Source organism: Columba livia, chromosome 3, assembly GCF_036013475.1.
Source record: "Columba livia isolate bColLiv1 breed racing homer chromosome 3, bColLiv1.pat.W.v2, whole genome shotgun sequence".
NCBI classification, from domain to species: domain Eukaryota; kingdom Metazoa; phylum Chordata; class Aves; order Columbiformes; family Columbidae; genus Columba; species Columba livia.
Genome location: NC_088604.1, coordinates 112,844,755 through 112,860,497, shown reverse-complemented (window position 1 = coordinate 112,860,497; position 15,743 = coordinate 112,844,755). Strand labels below are relative to the sequence as shown.

Sequence of the window (15,743 nt, the reverse complement as noted above, 5' to 3'; positions counted from 1 at the left end):
TTTTGAATGTAAGCCAAGTACACAGTAGGAACAGGTTAGAAGGCTAAATCATTTCAAACCACAACTTAAAGAAGACTTCATTGTAAAAATATCCTTTTTTAACTCTTCTCTTCCAAGCACACATCACAACTTTTGTTTCCGTAGCCTTTAGTCCCTATTTCAAAAGCAGCATTTGCTGTAACAGCTCATTTTTTCATGCAAAATACTGAATCTAATTGCGGAAATATGTCATTCCCTCCTCTCCGCCACATGGCATGAGTTAATGATGATGAATGAAAGTAATAAAACCCAAATCTTTTTCAAACTAAAGCTCCTGTTAAATTACTGGAAATTATATGCATGCGTCTACAATGAGGACACTGCAGAAGGTCAAAGATCTTGCTTCCTGCGTTCGGCCAAACTGTTCAACAGGCAGCTTGACGGAACCTGCACAGACACGTTTTTGCTGAGGTCGGGAGAGCCACCTAAGAAAAGCAGCTTAGTTTGAGGCTGGTGATTTCATTACAGTGCTGCTCTCCCTCCCCACGGAACACTAAATTTCATTCAGCAGAGCTTAGGACCTGCCCACATGTCCACGCAAGTTGGTTTTGGATGTTCAAGACTGGGGGGGTGGAACAGTAATACATCATCTGATGTGATAGACATTCTTAGTGAGGGCCCTAATTTCCCTAATACAAAACTTTGTTCTGTGGCATTGATACAAAGCAGAAGGAACACAGCAAATTTAGAGCCAGACACTGCCTCTCTCGTTCACTCTGAATTACACCTGATTTCCCTGGTTGTTCCACTGAGAAGACAGGCAAACCATTGAGAGATTAAGGTGCCACTCAATACAAACACAAGTGGCAAAACGTATTCCTTTCCTTTCTGAAAACTCTTCCCAATTCTGCATGCTGCAAACTACATCAGTTTGTTGCTGTTCTCCCCATTAATTCATTTTCTCACTTTTGCCTAACTGGCCTATGGTACTGCAGCCCCTTCTTTTCTTTCGGGTGTTCAGACACTATGTTCTCCTTCCTTTTCCCCTGGCTCATCCACAGCTCTCTTCAGACTCTTTATGTCTCCCTGTCTTCCCTCACCAATTCACTGAGGTTTCATTGTTTTTGTCTTCCCACTATGCTGATCTCCCACTCCCTGTGCTTCCCTCCTATGGTCTGTTTCACAGATGGACCACAGAAGACAAGGAAGGAAGACGACATGGAACTGCCTTGTACATATAAAAATAAAGTCCATCTGCTTCTGAGCTTCTCTTGGCTTTAAGAAGTCTCAGAGATTTCAGGTTGGCACCAGAAGTACAGGTTTCCCAGAGAAGCTGTGGATGCCCCATCCCTGAAAGCGCTGGATGGGCTTTGAGCAACTCAGTCTAGTGGAAGTTGTCCCTGCCCATGGCAATGGGGATTGGAACTAGGTGATCATTAAGGTGCCTTCCAACCCAAATAATTATTTGATTCAGTGAAGGAAAACATAAAGAGAGGAATTCCTGCTCACTTGCCTTAATGCATTTCCTTCCCACAGAGGAGTTTGAATGCCTTGAATCTTGGACTGGTGTAAATCGAGGTGTTACTTTGCATGAGTCAGCAGAGTTTATTTTTACAAAAAAGTATTTGTAGTGCCAGGCTTACCAGCAGCAAAGCAAAACTCACCATCCTCGCAAGTTTTATTTCCCTCTCCTTCCATGAAAAACAGTTTGCGGAATTGAAATGCATAGAATTAGAAACATTGGTTTTCAGAAACAAAAGACCTAAATTCTACCACTCATGCTCACAGTGAGGGATAACTTACTCTCTAAGTAGCACTCATTTCATCTCGTCGGGGCCATCGTGTGTAATTCCATTCCGCTTGCTGCCTCACCACGCAGCGCAGGAGAAGTGTGACACAGCTCTGAGCACGGCGCGGAGCAGGAGGGCTCCCGTTGCGAGGTGTCAGCAAAGGGATGGCCGCAGTTAATCACCGCGAATACTCGCTGAGAGCAAAAGAAAGTGAATGAAGGTTCGGCAAAGCAGCAGAATTGTTTTCAGTCCACACGCTGACACTGGTAAGGCACAGCACAAGGGTTAAAAAACATTTGGATCTAATTTTTTAATCTTTCTTTTTTGCATTGATGAGATACCTTATGCAATGTTGCGCTGTAGGATGCACACGCCCCCATCCCCCAATCTGTTTTGCTGTATAAGCAAAACCACACGGAGACGTTATTAGCAACTAAACAATGTAGGGGTACAAGTTGTGCCTTTTCCAGGGCACTCGCGCAACTATGTGAGCAAGAAGCTAAAAATCTCCCATCTGTTTCAGACCTTGCCAGTTCACGCTTGGCTTCCAGGTACCGGTTTTGGGATGATTCTCCAGAGCTCCCATGTCACCACTGCGCTATCGGAAGTTAACAACTAATTTCTCACCATGAGGAAGCTGCATAATTTGATCGTGAGCACGCACAAAGGCAGGAGGAAATCTCGCTGAGCCACCCGGATGGTATTTCACCGACTACTTTTGAATGCAATGGACACCCAGAAGTTTCAGCAATCTCCATCATGTTTGAAAAATAAAATCTCCAAGGGATGAAGTAAAACTAACTACATAACACCTCTGCAAGCACAGTCCTGACCTTAATTGTTTAAGACTGGGTTTTTTGTTTCAGCAGTTTTGCACGGAGCTTACAAATATCATACAGAATACATTGTGGTTTTCTGGCATCCTATGTCCACAAACAGAGCCATGTGTTGGAGTGGAATTAAATCCATTTGCAAGGATGCATGTCTATTTTAAAAGAAGCCTACTCTAAGCTCTAGAGCTTTTCAGGTTCAGAGAAATAGCTTCATCCCACAACTAGGGGAACCTCTTCTGAACACAGGCTTTCTAGGGAACAAATGACACCAACCTAAAGAAGTAGGTTTCATAACCAAAGCTGGGCCATGTGACCCTTAACATATTAGCTGAACATTTATAAGAACATGTCCTCTTTTACTAAGCTTCTGGGAACATTTCCACAATTAAAAAACAAAACAAAACAAATTGAAAATAATTGTCAACATACTGACAACAATTGGCAGCTTCCAAAACAACTCACAATGCCATCTCCAGGCCTTCAAAATCTCCCCCATGGTGACACTCTGTTACCATTCTACCCAGATGTCCACGTCAACCTTTGGAGGCTACTTCCACTCCCACACCCCATCTATCTACATTAAGTCCTAAGTGGGAGACGATACACAAACCCCGTGCCATGTTTAAGAGCCACACTGAGGCAGTAAAGTAAGAGTATTCCAGTTCTTCCCTAAGTAATCTGCTTCAGCCACACGGCGTGGGTTATTAGCATTGTCATGGCCAGAGCAGATGCAGTAATACACATAAAGGTAAAACAGATTTATGGAGAAATCACATTTGCAGCCACTGCTGTCAAAAAAGAACTGTAGTGAAAATATACAGTTAGCATTCCTGATGAAGTTGTTACTTACCACCAAAAAACCCACAGGACCAACTCAGGAGAAGGGCAGCATAGAACAACAAAACATTTTGCAACTTTCTCTCATTCACCCAAATACTGGAGACAGCTGCTGAGAATGAGGAACCTCAAATCCTGAAATCATCTCCTCTAGGACCTCTGAAAAATGAAGACAAGAAGCTGCCACAGAACCATGAGTCAGCCTTGGCAAGTTCTACAGGAGCATCTGCTGCAAACGAGCATCCTCTGAATGTACTGACTCAGATCTGCCAGCTTGCTCCTCTCTGCTCAGACAAGATTTCCAGCTGTAGCCAACACATTGTCTCAGTATGAGCTGGGCCCAGGCTCAGGCTGAAGAAGGTCCTGCAGGAAATGCTTCCCAGATTCAAGATCTGCTGCTCTGTGGTCTTCCTGGTGGAGAAAGTAGGAAAACAGAATAAAGAGAGAGGCTAAGAGACAGTTGGGGTTGTTCAGCCTGGAGAAGAGAAGGCTCCGGGGAGACCTTATTGCAGCCTTTCAGTACTTAAAAGGAGCCTGTAAGAAAGATGCGGACAGACTTTTTAGCAGGACCTGTTAAGACAGGATAAGGGGTGGTGGTTTTAAACTAAAAAAGGGAGATTCAGGCCAGACACAAGGAAGAATTTTTTTAGAATGAGGGTGGTGAAACGCTGGCCCAGGTTGGATGCCCCATCCCTGGAGACATCCCAGGCCAGGCTGGACGGGGCTCTGAGCAACCTGATCTGGTGAAGATGTCCCTGCTCATGGCAGGGGTGGCACTGGATGAGCTTTGAAGGTCCTTTCCAACCCAAACTATTCTGTGATTCTGTGAGCAGAACACACAATAATGATGCAGTAACTCTCTGAGCAAGAATGAGATGCTCCAAGAAAAGGGGAGACAACATGTCCTCTGTCCTGTATAGTATTCAAATATGGTTCCCTTGCTCATTCCTGACTCCAGGCCTGGCTTTTCTCTCCTCTATCTTCTCATTTGATGTTTTTTGCTTTATTTTTACTCTTAACTCAGCAGCTACTACTTCTCACCTAAACACCCTCCCATCTCTCCATCCAGTTGCAGAAACCTTCAACAGTCTCAATATTGGAGTTAGGAAACAATCAGCACCTTTTCGCAGGAAAACCAGGATGAGCATCTCTCCTCTAGCAGTCCTCAGCACCTCTAGGCTTCCTCCATACATTGTGTTTTCCCTTTAGTCTCCATGGTTTCATCCTGTCCTTTGTTCCCTTCATTTCACAAGCTTCCTCTGTGGCTTCTGCTCCTCCTACTGACATCTTCAAAGTACTATGTTCTTGTTCTGCATTTGGGCAAAGCTCATTGACTGGAAAAGGGTTTGGGAAACCACAGAACATTTGTGGTCAGATGCTTTTTCTTTACCCTGAACTCCTTGCTTAGGGACATCTCTCTGTAGGATCAGAGTTACAACATCTGCAGTCTCAGGCATCTCCTGAGTCCTCCTGAAGAGGACTCAGAATAACAGCACAGAGAAGCTGAAATTTAATTTGAGATGACAGGGAAGCTGAGATCTTATTTGAGATGATAGAGAAGCAGCAAGCCTGACCAACCCATTTTGTGTTCTCCAAAGATAAGCACCATCCAGCAAACATCACGGTTCTCACAGCACAGGAACAGTAAAACCAGAACACCTGCACCCACAAGAGTGCCCTGCATGGACCAAAAAAGGCTATTTCTAAAACCAGCAAGGAGGCGAATTTTATCTGGTCGCAAAACACAAGAATTTTTGCTGCACAGCTGCAATCTCGTTTTGTCCAGCACATTTCAGGAAAGGAGGAGGGAGAAACGTGCGGGGTACAAGGCTTGCTTCTGGCCTCTGCATGGCCAATGTCATGAAACCGGAGGCGTGAATCACCAGTCGGCTCCAGGGGCGCTGAATTGTGGAGTCTCCATGACCGGCACCCGCAGAGACACAATTTGAGATGAATAGACGTCTCTGAGAAGGACTGCAGTGAGCGATGTAACACTTATACAGATGGCACAGTTGTAACCATTAAACAGTTATGACCAGCTTGAGCGAGAGAGTGAAGAATGTGTGGCCAGGGTGATAAAATACACCCATAGAGTTGAGAAAAATACACATATTCTGATTTCAGACGCATGGGTTATCAAAGATAAGTGAGCCCTCACCACAACACGATCTGTTATCAGAAACCTAAGGCAGCTGGTTGGTTTCTGAACTTTGACTCGTGGATTCCCATATGGTCACAGTTTGCTGGAGAGAGGGAGGAAAAAATAGCCACGAGCTCTTTTAGCACAGCAAGTCTAGTCCAGTCAAATGGTTTCTCCTCCCCCCCATCTCTGACCCCATTTAAAAGCTATCTTAAATATTCCTAGGGACCCACTGGTCCATAAAGAAAAAAAAGCTAAAGAAAACATAATATTTCAAGGGCTGACATCACCTAGTTTCCAGCACAGCTACAGACTAGTTGCAGTGAAATGCAACAACCTGATGGGAATTAGAAAGCTGTCTTTTAACTGCCATTATTACATCCTAAACCTCTCTAATAGCAATCCCAGAATATAGGTTTAAAGAAAGATCATTTTAATGGAGGTCCCAGTACTATATTTTTATATTGCACCAAGTCAAGCTATTGATTAGCTTTACATTAATTTTAAAAGCACATGGAATTTGTCATGATTTTTCTCCCTTTGATATCCGTGTCCATCAGCAATTGCATCAATTTTTCTGCTGAGCTGCCGGGCAAAGTTAAATGATGATGCAGTTCCTCTCCACAACTCCTGTTCCAGCTTGGTTCAGCAACCTCCACCAGCCACTTCCTGCCTCCCCTATTGCACCGTCTGGCACTTACTTCAGACAAGTCAATATGTTTAAATTATACCCATACCAGGCGTGATTAATCATAAAGCTTTCTGCTTTGTAATGTTATTTGAATTTCTGCTTGGTGCTTGCAAGTAGAAAGCAAAAAGAAAAGAAATTCAATGGTGAAAATTGCACCGCTACCCCCCAGCCTTCTCATTGAGTTGGAGCTCCTTGGATTTCAGAGCAAGAGACCATTATTTGGGAAGTTATTGCTCTCAGACTGTTCAAAACTGGGTCATTGAACTCTAGTAGGCTGATAATGGGTGGGGAAAAATCTCCAAGGAAAATACACAGCTTTAAATCAGAGGAACTTCGTACAGAGCCAGCCTGGAAACACACAGGTAGTTTTTTTGACATCGGGCAGAGTCTGGTGCTCTGTGCTTAAGGGAAAGACCTTAGAGGTGGTGAGTTCGGGACCCACCTCCGAGTCACAGCTCTACCTCTATGGCTGTGATTCTCCAGGGCATGCGGTAATTTATAGCTACTGGAGACCAGCAGTAAATTCCTATCCCCAGCCTGGCTCCGAGTCAAGCTCCCCAAGCAGCCGCCAGCGACCCGGTGGGAGGGACGCGCAGAGAGCGAGCAGGAGTGGGGTTTGCATCTGCCCCTTGGCCATTCCAGCCGTGTCTACTTCTAGAAAGGAAACAAATGGACAAGTAACATTTTCTTCTTTCTGCTCAAAGGTCTGGATGACGCTCCCCTGGTGGGGGAATGGGTGCTCTTCCCCCTTGTGCAAGAGCAAAAAGGACACCATGTGCAACAACCCAGTACTGGGACCAGTGTCATTCGATGTATTCGTCAACGACTTGGATGAGGGAATAGAGTGCAGTGTCAGCAAGTTTGCTGATGACACCAAGCTGGGAGGAGTGGCTGACACGCCAGAAGGCTGTGCTGCCATCCAGAGACCTGGACAGGCTGGAGAGCTGGGCAGGGAAAAATTTAATGAAATATAACAAGGGAAAGTGTAGAGTCTTACATCTGGGCAGGAACAACCCCAGGTTCCAGTATAAGTTGGGGAACGACCTGTTGAAGAGCAGTGTAGGGGAAAGGGACCTGGGGGTCCTGGGAGACAGCAGGATGACCATGAGCCAGCACTGTGCCCTTGTGGCCAGGAAGGCCAATGGTACCTGGGGTGTATTAGAAGGGGGTGGTTAGTAGGTCAGAGAGGTTCTCCTTCCCCTCTACTCTGCCCTGGTGAGACCACACCTGGAATATTGTGTCCAGTTCTGGGCCCCTCAGTTCCAGAAGGACAGGGAACTGCTGGAGAGAGTCCAGTGCAGAGCAACAAAGATGGTGAAGGGAGTGGAGCATCTCCCTTATGAGGAAAGGCTGAGGGAGCTGGGTCTCTTTAGTTTGGAGAAGAGGAGACTGAGGGGTGACCTCATTAATGTCTATAAATATATAAAGGGTGAGTGTCAGGAGGATGGAGTCAGGCTCTTCTCGGTGACAACCAATGATAAGACAAGGAGCAATGGTTGTAAACTAGAACACAGGAGGTTCCATTTAAATATGAGAAGAAACTTCTTCTCAGTGAGGGTGACAGACACTGGAACAGGCTGCCCAGGGGGCTTGTGGAGTCTCCTCCTCTGCAGACATTCAAACCCTCCTGGACACCTTCCTGTGTAACCTCATCTGGGTGCTCCTGCTCCAGCAGGGGAATTGGACTGGATGAGCTTTTGAGGTCTCTTCTAATCTCTAACATTCTGTGATTCTATGACCATTTTCTTAGGTAAGGTATCTCCCACCCTTGAGCAGGCACAGGAGGAGCCCAGGAGTTCAGGATGCAATGATGACCCAGCACCCTGACAGCTGGAACCACCCGCAAACCCACTGGCTCTCATGGTGGAGGCTGTGCCGAACTCAAGAGCACTGCCCCCCAAATCCACCTCGAGCCACAGGGACCGTCCCTCAGCTCGGCAGGTTACAGGGGGACAGGTAGTGCTGTCCCCACCTGGCATCCAGCTCAGTCCTTCCACAGTGAATCCAAAACCAGCTGCTCATCCTGTGGGGAGGGAATCCTCACCAAGAGCTCAGCCAGCTGCTGGGGTGGCTATTTTAGGTGTTTTAGGAACAAAGGGGTGTCATTCAGCAGGAATTAATCTTTCACGTAGTCCACGGCAGGGGCGCCTTTAAAACATTTCAAACAAAAATTAAAAGCAATAACTAAACTTATTTTTCCTAGAGCATCCCAAGCAATTTTACAGAGATTAATTATCCTTATTCGTTTTTGCCTTTCCATACATTTCAGCTCTCCCACAGAAACTAATCCACTGGATTTCAAATTATGGCACAATTAGCATGAAATTAATTAGCATCTGACCTATTCCCTAGTTTTCCTCCAGCCGAGACTGCCAACTTTTAGTATAAGCCTAAAGCAAGAACTATAAGACTAATGCAGCAAATGGGACAAAGGACTTCTAAATTAAAGAGAGTTTAAAAATGCAATTTACAGCCATAAGCATCTCCCTGACAACAACCCCAAAACTCCAGTCCTTAAACAAAGTGTAGGGAAATATTTCACCTACTCCAACACACACAGAGTTCATCTGCAAAGCCTGCAATCATCCCTCCCATCTTTTAAAATACTCATGGCCTTTCAAAAGGAGAGTCTATAGTTATCAATTAGCAATGCCTTTTAGTCCCATCATGCAAAGTTTCTCTTTCACGTAACCTCTCCAGATGCCTGTAAGGATTTTTAAGTCCACCGTATATATATAATCAGTCCCCAACTGTATCTTAGCCTTCACAATTTCCTGCATCATTTATAGACCTCTGCAGTTTCTCTCTTTGCCACCGTACATATTTTCCACATTCCTTCAGGCTCCTATTCACTATCTAGTACTCAAATTTCTTCCCCTCCTTAGTCTTCAGAAGATTTCAGCCATCATTAACCAAACGCTCCTGTTATTCTTTTTAATAGTTGCTTCCATCACTGCCATCCCTGTCTCCCATATGGAGACATCCCACGAAATTTAACTCTTTTGCTTCCCCTGGCTGAAGGGGCACACAGCAGCCTAGCAGGATCACCTCCTCAAGTTTTAAATCAGAAAACAAGACCTGCGCTCAAAGAATTGGTCAAAAGGAACCTTCCCCCTTGACGTGCCACGGTCACAAGTTGTCACTGCCTCTGCAGAATTTAGTAATGGGCTGTCCCCTGCCTTGAAAGGACAAGAATCTCTGGTGCAAGGCCCCCCTGCCCATGCACTAGAAAGCAACACTGTGGGCACAGCTTCAACAGTGGGGGTTTGCAGCCACATGGTACCCCCATCATAGCAGCAAAACAAGTGGTTTGGGTAAAGTATGCAGTAGAAATGAGACTTAAAAAAAAAAAGGGGGGGGCCATGTCCCAGGCACTACAGAGAGAAAAAGAAGATATATTAAAAAAATGGAAGGATACAAAAGATACATGCGGCATACAGAGGAGCTCTTACAGAACCTATGTATACCCATAAGAGTTCAATGGATATAATAGAGAGAGTAGAGTACATTCATCAGTAGAGACTGTATGCAAGATCTAGATCTTGGCAACAGAGCTGCAATACCGTTAGCCTTCGAGAACACTAAAACTCACTCGGAAACTACAGAGAGGAAAACAAAAACTACAGAGAGGAAAACAAATAAAAAGAGAGAAAGAGAGAGAATAAAACAACATTCCATACAAACACAATATATTTTCAAGATTAGATTTTCATTTCACAAGTCTTCGGTTCACCTGAACATTTACCGTTGCTATGGTCTGACAACTCTGGTTTTACAGACTACATTGACTCTTCTTTCATTCTGTGGTTGCCAATATTGTTTTTTCATGTTTTTTGGTTTGTTTTTCCTAAAGATGAAAAGAGAGAGCTCTGCTTTTTTATGAGATGGCAGCAACCACAGCCCCAATCCACAGGACTCCAAACCATTCTGAACGTCAGTAAACAGCCCTCAACCCTCCTCTCCTGCTACTCTTCTTCCTTTTGGTAAAACAGCCCCAAAATATTTTTTTCCCTTCCAAACTCAGACAGATGGGGTGTCTGGGGAAAAACAGAAAAGGAAAACAGCATCAATAGTCCAAGCTTAGTCCAAGAGTGGGAGAAACCTGACTGATGTCGATGTGCGTTGTGGTCAGAGGTCCAAGTGGAAGCACCCGCTGAGGTCACCTCTTCTGCTCACAGAGGTCATCTGCTGTTCTGGAGCAGGTACAAGAAGAGGAAAAACAGCAGGACCTGTCACAAAACCACTCTGACCCAAACAGGGGTTGCAATGACACGTGTTGGCACAACACAGTGTGTCAAGGCCTCGCTGCCTGTGCACGTTTCCAGACTGTCTGTCCAGTTCCCAGCAACAGGAGGCCATTTCACAGACTTCTTTTAGCAGGATGTCAAACTGAAGAACCAGAACAAGGTGTCCTTTGACTTCATTCCTCCTACCCCTAAGTACTTCTTTCAGAGTGGAACAGTTTATGATATCCTGGCTCACACTAACCCCTCACCACTCCACAATCCACAATATTAATTCTCATAATAGAGTCTATTTTAAATATTTTTTTAATCCTCTAAGAAAACCAATTTCATCCTTGAATGTTCCATTGATCTACAGTAAATAAACAGGCATTAGGGAGAAGCATTGTTTATTTATTTGCTTGCCACTTAGAATTTAATCCTGGGATTCTAAAGAGATGATTATAAATTTCACTAACAGTCCCTAGGGTATGTTTTGAACGTAGCCATCTAAAATAGGACTCTTGCACTCCAGGATGTTGTGGAATGACACCTTTAGAAACACCGTAGTCAAATAGCACTCATTTATTATCAAGTGGGATGAGTAGTAATTCCAGAGCACACACTGGATGAGATTTCACCACTGTCTGGTCTCTGTTCAGTGCAGAATGTATCTGGGAGCTTTCCAAAGCCTGCTTACGTACAGCACCGTCTCACTAAGGGAGTTCCTGGCAAAATCTTGTTGGTAAAGCAAGGGTTTTGGAGCTTCTTCAACGGAAGAGCAGCTTCTACCACATATCAGACCAAGTTTGTAGAGTCACAGATTTATGGTCATGTAGAAGGATTGTGGACCATCTCACCTCTTAGACTTCATTCAAAATTTATTCTTTTTGAAAAAGGAAAGCCTTAGAAATGCCATGCTGGAAAGGATCAGAAAGGTTGCTGCAGCTGGTTATATACAACTGCAAGCATCAAGTCTGCTTGAACATCAGCTCCTACCGCCACAGGCCATAAAATCCTTCCCTGACATCAGAAATAAAAAGCTTAAATCCTAAAGACTGAAAGTGATTATGACCTTACCATATATCCAGCAATCAGAGGCTAATCACTCTTCCAAAAAGGCCTCATTTCCTATTTTTCCAGCCCTTCTCTTGGGAGAGTAAAACGCCATCTACTAGTCAGAAAGCTCTTGATTGGAAGTACATCATTAGGTCACAGTCTTGGATAAACTAACTAGACTGAGCTTCTGTGGGTAGGTTTTCCAGATCTCTGATCATTCTCCTAACATCCTTTTCTAAGCCCTTCCTGTTCTGTCAGCACAACTTCAGCAAAACTAGACAGCAAGGAACTGTAACAAAATGAGTAATCTTTCCAAGCAACATATTTCTACTGCACTTCCAAAGAGTAGGAGGATGTAATTCAGCGTGGAGAAGTGAAAGAAATGGCTGCACCACAATACAATCTTCCCTAAATGCTTTGGAGACTCCAGATCCCCAGTGCATGTCAACACGCAGCCTGAAGGAGTAGCTGGGCCAGAGCGCGAGGTTGCGTACCGGCTAACGAAACGCTCGACACAGTGAGGATCAAGTCTGCTTTGTGTCACTGGAAAAAAATTAGCCTGATATCTAACAGATGACATTTGCCAGTAAAAACGATTGTTCACATTGTGTTTGTCTTCTGGGAGGCGTTATTCATCCGATGCGCATCCACAGCACACGCAGGTACTGAGTGCAACCTTGGAGATGGCCTCCAAGCTGCTACACGGGTCCTTGCAGGATGCAAAGTCTAGGGATAACAGTCTTTTTCACTTAATTTATTAATCTCCTTCATGCTCGTATTAATTAAAGAGTAATCACATTCATTTGAGCCAGGTGCTGAACAAATTCCTCATTTGTCTCTGCTTCCCAAGATCACAAAATTTCCATTTTTTTTGTTAAAGTAGGCTTCTCTCATGCAGAGATTATTTAGCCATGTGGCCACAGTGTTCTGCAGAGATGCTAAAAATGGGTGATTAATGGCATTTTGCTTAGTGACTACTGCACTCGGGTAGCCGGGCTTGCAAGGCTGGTGCACTCACTAACCAATTGCACCACCTAGCCCAAAACAGAGAAAAAGTATTTTAAAGCACAGGCAAGGCAGAGACCAGCAAAGCCACCCCAATTTCTGCAGCCATGAAGAGGACCAGGTGGAGATAGAGGCAGGAATGGAGATCACCCCTGTTCGTGCATCGTGTTCTCTCTGGGCTCCTACTGCTCATTTTGAAGTACAACTGTGGTTCTCAGGCTCACTGCATAAGGTGGCCTAAGAACACAGGGCACCAAGGTGGCCTCTACCCCAAAATAACTATTCTACCCTGCTATGAAGGCAAAATGCAGTCAGCCTTGTCTGTGCTACTGTCATTATTTCACTCCTTCAATATGGAGACTGCGCTGCAAATGCAGCCGCAGTGACACAACACTCACCATGTAAACCAGCCAGTATTATCGCTTCTGGTTTAATTCTGGGGCAAAGAAGAACAGGTCAGTGACTTGTCCCAAATCACAGTGGGAATTGGCAACATAACTGGGAATTGAACCCACATCTGCAGAGACCTGCCATGGCATCTTCACTATATGATGAAAATCACTCAGACTGGGAATTTCAGCGCTGACAACTGACCGCACACAGGAACACGAGGGCTCCATTTCCTGCAGCCGATTTGCAAGCCAGAATTTGGAGAACAAATTCCTGTTCACAGGAAAACAGAGACTCGGTTCATGCTTCGAATCAGATGGTATGGAGTGGGGAAACTCCTGTCTCTTCTAGATCCTGTTTCAGTTAAGTCAGACACAAAGAGGTTAGCCAGGCAGATCATGCACACAACAATTACTTGAAGCCTATGAGAAAACCCTCCAAGGGCTCATCTTGCTTCTTGAAGAGCCAACACACAGAGGAGTTCCCCACGATGCCTTTCATGATCTCTATTGTTCACAGAGCACTAAAGTAATGAATAGCCTTTATTTTTCCAAGTTTCAGTCACAGAATGCGCATGCTAACATTAAAAGCAAAACAAAAGTGCAGAAATGCCAAGATACTATGTAACACACAGCCCTTCATCACTTGCATTGATGCACAGTGTTACAAATTTTATCTAATCAACTGACATTTTAAGTAGTGGAGAATTTAACAAGAATAACAATGTGGTGACAATTTAGTCTTTCTTCCCCCTCCATAAAAACACTGTCTTCTGTTTGGTCTAGATTCAGGTCAAGACATTTCACTAATTTGCTAGTCATTAAAAAGATATTTTTATACCCAGCCTGTAATATTATACTCTTCAGTGATTATGATAGTTCCCAACAGAATTCCAGACTTGAAAATGAAGGCTGGGAAGCTGAGCTGCAATTATGATACTTTAAATAATTCCACAAAAGTAGAACCACTGTTAAATAATTTATAGTCTTTGATCTTGTCACAGATCTACTGAAATCTTCACATCACTCAAGCTAAATATTTTCAAACAGAAATGGGATAGGTTACTTCCCTCCACCCCCTTCTGTCACTGTGGGAGCTCGGGAAAATAAGGGTGCCAGGGGCCAAATTCTTAGTTACTTTGGTGTAAGCTCCTTCAGAGCAACTTGCGTGAAGATTTTCCCTCTGGGGCTTAAAGACATTCAGAAATAAGCCTTTCATCGCGGCACCTTGAAAGGTTGAGAAAGTAGTGGTTATTTTTTGAAACGGATTTCCCTCCGAAGTGACATTATTCCAAATGTTTTCAAAACCAGAAGACATTACCTTTCAATGGCGCATCTTGCGCTGCTGTAGGAAGCAGAGACGAGAGGTGCTCGGCACAAGATGTGGATCTGCGCTGGGAAGGCGGGCGAGCCTTGTCCAAGAGATTCGGCAAAAAGCCCTATAATTTGTGGTCTAATGAGTCACAATTCGCCCAATGCCCACTAGACAGGCATATGGACTATACACACTTACTATGATGAGCACCAGCCAAAATACTACTTTCTAGTGAAAACTGTGTTTCCCAGTTAAAAACCTCTTGGAAAGCCCAATTCAGAAACTGTGGTGCAAATTACGGGCTCAGACGCAGGATCAAGCTCTGCCCTTTGCAAAAGTTACCTCTAATTAGCTGAGCAGCTAAGTATCAGACAAGATAACATAGCTTAAATGCCTTTCACTGGAGGCAAAACTAAGGCTGCATCACGTAGCAGCCCAGGAAGCCTACGTGCATGCACAGGTACAATTACAACGGCTCCGCTGGCTGATAACTTGTTAAATTGACATAACTTGACTGCGTCAGGGTCCTAAGACTAATGAAACATGTAAAGTATGGCAGAAGTAAACAGCAGCTTTCCAGGAAACCCTTAATTTGCATTCTAATTAATGCAATGTGGGGCAGAAGTCATAAATAAAGGATTCAATCACAGCTCACTGTATAATAGGCAGACGGGTTTCACGCACCTGATATGACAGGCAAGTACTAATGTGGGGTTATGGGAGATGCCAGACCTAAACCAGCTATTCACGTCTGCAAGTGACAAAGAGCCACATCACCAAAAAAATGGTTTTCACGATGCAATTTGTCTTTTAAACCTTTCCCTCCCTAGAAATAAATCATGTCTTTTTTAGAAGATGACAAGTGCAAAGAAAATTTCATCTAGAGGAGTCCTTGCAGGTGTGACACACAGAATTTGAACATCACACCTTCAGGCTTTTTAGCGCTGGAGCTGAGGAGAACAGCTCTCGTCCTCTGAATACCATGGTAAAGATTCGAGTCCCGCTTTTCCAACATCTTGCAGGAGTCTCCCCAGAATAGCTGCCACACCAAGGAACCCCCAGGCCCCAAGATGGGATTAGTGTGTACTATAAAAGGGATGAATTTGCCCAAAATGCCCTGTATGGCACATTCAGCTGGGAGACTGAATAGGAAAAAAACAGAATGTGGAAGAGCTAAAGAGCATGTGAGGGTCCACAAATGACACTGAAACAGGTCTGAATCTTGCTATTATATCTGTCAGTCCTGTCACGCAGAGCATATTGCCTGCTTAGGGTATTTTTTTCTGGATCAGGCAGAGTTTTGGGACAGATTCTGGGTTTGCTCTCACCTGTAGCAATATCGTACCACCATTTGTCATTTCAGCCATTCCCTCCCAGGGACCCTATTACGCAGTTAACACCGACTGGTGAGCTCTGAACACGACGGGGCAGCAGAAAAGGAGGCTGGTTGCATTTAGCCACAATAAACTTGTCCACATAAAG

The 15,743-nt window shown here is 44.4% G+C and overlaps 1 long non-coding RNA gene across 1 annotated transcript in view; it reads right to left on the bottom strand.

The window, feature by feature from the left end:
• Nucleotides 1-522: 522 nt before the first annotated feature.
• Nucleotides 523-15,743, bottom strand: part of LOC110360826 (uncharacterized) — a 258,208-nt gene continuing 242,987 nt past the window's right edge. The window contains exons 9-10 of the long non-coding RNA XR_010471912.1: nt 3,453-3,850; nt 523-1,963 (exon numbers count right to left, since the gene is read on the bottom strand). This is a non-coding gene — a long non-coding RNA (uncharacterized LOC110360826). The remainder of the gene's footprint in view (nt 1,964-3,452; nt 3,851-15,743) is intronic.